Source organism: Carlito syrichta, unplaced genomic scaffold (assembly GCF_000164805.1).
Source record: "Carlito syrichta isolate Samal-C Ts95f unplaced genomic scaffold, Tarsius_syrichta-2.0.1 Scaffold119037, whole genome shotgun sequence".
NCBI classification, from domain to species: domain Eukaryota; kingdom Metazoa; phylum Chordata; class Mammalia; order Primates; family Tarsiidae; genus Carlito; species Carlito syrichta.
In genome coordinates this window covers 26,986-31,303 of record NW_007063133.1, presented here as the reverse complement: position 1 = coordinate 31,303, position 4,318 = coordinate 26,986, and positions in this window count along the sequence as shown.

The window sequence follows — 4,318 nt, the reverse complement described above, 5'->3', positions numbered from 1 at the left end:
GAGGGGGGGACCCCACTCGAGGCTTTGGGAGGGCACAGGGACCAGGATTTCCCAGTGAGGAGCTGCCGGGCTCAGAGTGGAGGCAGTGAGTGGAGATGGCCGGGTCCAGCCCTTCCCTCACTAGGCTGCTGCCAGCACGGGGGCTGGGGCCATGGCACCCCCAGGTCCAGGTGCGAACTGGGGCAGAGGGACTCCAGGAGCAGCTCCCGGCCTAGGCATCGGGCCTGCCTGGGTCTGCCATCTCCGAATCCCCACCCCAACATCCTTTTTGGGTCCTGAAGACCGCAGGGTGGTCCCCCGACCAGGACTGATGCAAAGATGGGGTGGGAGGTCAGGCCCCGCCATCCCCTGGCCCATCTGGGGGCGCCTCGGGCTGAGAGGGAGTGGGGCCCATGCTGGAGCCCCCACTCCGCTGCCCCCGTCATTAACTCCCCAGCTCCACTTAAAACAGCTTCTCCCACTTGCTGGGCGAGGCACACTCTTCTCCAAAGAGGGCACAGGGCCTTGGGCAGGAGGGCCTGGCTCCAAGCATGGGAGCCAGGACCCAGAGCCCCCCCCTTCCTGCTGGCCCTCAGAGCCCCTCTCCACAGTGAGGCCCCTGCTGAGGGCTCAGGTCGCCCCTAGACCCACGCCATCCCACCAAGCTGTAGTCCCATGCCACCCCACAGTCTCTACAGCACATGTGGTCAGGCCTCCTGCCAGCACTCCTGGGTTCAAAGCCAGGACCCAGAAGAGGAGGAGGCAGGCCCAGCGGTGCAGTGCCCACTCGGCACCGCCTGCTATGGTCCCCTGCACCGCCAGGCTCGGCCCCCAGAGACTGCCTCTGGGCAGGATAAGGTGTCTCTCCTCCAAACAGTCCTCTGGAAAGGAGCTAACAGCATCCTCCAGCCGTGCCCCTGGCACGGGGTGTGGGCCCAGCCACCAATCTGGCAAGTAGCCCGACCTGGTCCTAGCAGGTGACATGCCAGCCAGGGGCCCCAGACCAGAGCAGGAGGCTCCCTGGAAAGAAAGCCCAGCCCTGCACAGGCCAGCGAGCCAGACTTGCTGGCCACGAAAGCGGGCGCCCTGCCAGCCACTTGGGGCCTGTGCACGCAGGTGGCCTGACTGGCAGGCATCGAGCCTCTTCCCCCTTCTTGCTCGTGCTGAGCAGGGCCCAGAGACCAGAGTGAGACCCTGTCTCTGCCCAAGGCCCCACATGGGACCTGGGACTGCAGGCCAAAGGGGCGGGGCTTGGTGCCTGCCCCCCCCACAAGACGCTGCGGGCTGGGGGCAGGGCCAGGGCAGCACCTCCCGCTCCTGCCCCAGGCCTGGGCTGGGACTCAGCTGGCACTGGAATGGGGAACTGCTGGTTTCAGAAGCCGTGAGACCTCAGAGGGCTGAGGAAGAGAAGCGTGGGCACCGAGCCGGCCCCGCCGGGCGCCATGCTCCCAGTCAGGGCCCTCCCCTCCCTCTCCAGCCCTCAGGGACCACCCCGGGAAGGCTGCCAGCCAGGGCGGGGGCAGTGGCAGGCCAGCTCTGGGGTGCTGGGGAGGGGGCTGGGCTGCAGGGGCAGGACCCGGGATGGAAGATGCAGCCCCCAGCCAGCTCCGGGTCCTAGTCAGCCTGGGCTCTGCCCCGACACAGATGCCATCGTGGGGGTGGCCTGCCAGCATTCCCACAGGACTGGCTCCCTGTCCCTGGCTCCCTGCAGTCCGGTGTGGAGGTTCATGGAGCGGCCAGCCCCACCGGAGGGTGTCCCTGTGGGGCAGGCCGGGGCCCAGGCGAGCCCCGCAGTCCCTCCACTCAGGCTTGCTTGGCTGAGAGGGCCATGGGGCCGGGCCCGGTGGGGCTGCCCGAGTGGCTGGGGGCACCCAGAACAGGGCAGGGTCCTTTCCTGGTCCACAGAGAGGGGCCAGGGAGAAGCAGGAACCCGCCTGAGGATATGAAACCGTGGAAGGGAAGAGGGTGAAGCGGCCCAGACAGAGAACGGGAGCTGGGGCCCAAGCCCCAACACTCAGCGCCCCTCCAGCCGTCCAGCCAGCACCGGCACTGACCCACCCTTTCCAAGCCTGTGATTAGTCAGAGCCCCACCCACACCCCACCCCAAACACAAACAGTCACCAAGCAGGGGAGGGACCCTGCCCAGCCCCCACTCCCCTCGGGTGCACCCCATGAGCCTGCCTCACTTCGCTGAAAGAGGTCGAGGCTGGGGCTTCACTGCCCAGGGCTGGGCCACCTTCTGGTCAGCTTACCATCGAGTCCCTCTCCCTTTGTGTCAAAGTCAGGCTGGGGGCACAGGGGGCCTCAACAGGGAAGGAGAGCTAACTCCCTCCCGCCACCCCCGCACAACTCAAAGCCAGGTGGGAGGCTAGGCTGCAGCAAGAGGGACTGAGGGGAGACATGAGTAAGAACTGCCCGCTCCCCGGAAGACAGCCTGAAGCAGAGGCCCTGCCTAGCTCAGAGAAGGGAAGGCGGGGGGTGCTGGAAGCCACAGCCCTTGAGGCCAGCACAGCCCCCTCCCGCCCGTGCCCATGACCCAGAAGGAGCGTCAGCTCTGGCTCCTAGGATGTGGGTATGAGACAGGGAGAGGACACGGTGAAATTCCCAAAATGGCCTATGTCCTGATAGGGGAAACAGGCGCCATATGGACCCCTCCCAGGCTGCCAGCCCACCCAGCACCTTCCGATCTAATCTCTTCTGCTCCACTCGCCTGGGCGGGGGCCAAGCGCCTGGGCTCCTGTACCCAGGTCCCAGCTGCTGGCTCTGCCGCTCCATGTGGTCTCCTTGCAGGCCCCTGGGCACACGCAGGACACACGCATGGACCCCGGAGCCGGGCAGCACCCCAGACAGCTCCCCACACAGCCCCCTCGGTGGCCTCAGTCTCCCCACGGCGGGATGGGCTGGCAGGCGCCACTCGGGGAGGGCGCGGTGTGGCAGGGCTGGGCTGTCGCCGGGCTTGGAGGACGCAGTCAGCCAGTCAGTGGCGGGAGGAGACCCGAGAGGAAGCTCCCAGGCCCCCAGCAGCCTGTTCCTGCCCAGGCGGCTCCTACCCCGGGCTGCTCCTCCCTGGCAAGCAAACAGGGGCAAGGGGCTGCGGAGGATGTCCCTGAACTGGGCCTGGAGGGGTCTGAGGCCCTTGGGGCCACGGTGTGGGCTTCTGGGGGCCCCCCGGCTGGCAGAGAGCACCTCCTGTCCCATGGCTCTCCGAGGCCCGCTGGGACCGGCCTGGGGCCTTCTCAACCCAAAGGTGACGCATCCCTCCCACCCCGCCCCCGCGCAGAGCCGCCTCAGAGCTGGTGGGCGAGGTGGTGGAGCTGCCCAGACTCGCCGGTCCCTCCCTCTGGGTGCTCAACCTACAGCCCGGAAGTGGATCCCTCTCCCGTGGCCGCAGCCTCCCCCTCACACCCCCCTCGTGGCTGGACACGGCTGGATAATCCAAAATAATTCCGTCCTGGCAGGCGGCCGGCGGGGAAGGGGGGCCTCGCATTCCAAACCCTTGTTTTTCTCAGTAACTTCCCTCCTCTACTGGGGCAAGGAACCCCTGGCCAGGCCTCGGGCCTCCCGATTCCTCAGAGACCCCTCGGACAAGGTGGCCCCCAAGGCCTGGGTGGGGGTGGCTCTGATGGGCCGAGCCCACCTGCTCATTCCTGTCTTCTCCGGGAATTTCCATGCGACTTGCTACAAGCCGCCTCGCCCCAAAAAACACCCTGCCCGCTGGCCCCTCCTCGGGCTCACCTCAGGGCAGGGGGGGCTCCTCCCCGCTGTCGACTCTCCAGGCCCTCCCCTGCACCGGGGCTACACGGGGGCCAGAGTCAGGGCGGCCCCACTTCGGCAGCCCGGGGCTCCCACCTCCCGCAGGGCTCCGGGGACAGGGCGCGCGAGGCTCAGCTTTAAAGCCTCACCGCCCGGCAGACCGCCAGGCCTTGAGCCAGGGCTGCAGGCTGACCTGAAGGGGCGCTCCCAGGGGAAGGCCGGGCCCCAGACACGCCAGGCTTGGGGCCATCCTCACCCGGGCGCACTGCAACCACAGGCTGAGTGGACACAGAGCCCTCCCTTCCTCCGACAAGCAGCGGAGGAGTCAAGCGGCCGGCCGAGCTCAGAGACCCTCACGGCTGCCAGGGGCCTGGCCACGGAGGGCCAGGTAGGGCAGGAGGGCTACCTGCAGGAGGAGGCGTGTGGAGGCGCAGGGCCCGCAGGTGAGAGGCAAGCCCAGGCGGGCGCAGGGCACCCGCCTCCCAAGCCTTCCTGGGCCTACGGTGGCCACCCGGCACCGCACCAAAGGCCACGCCAGGAACCGCGGGCTCTCGCCGGGCTGGCGCTCGCGCCCCGGCGCCCCCAC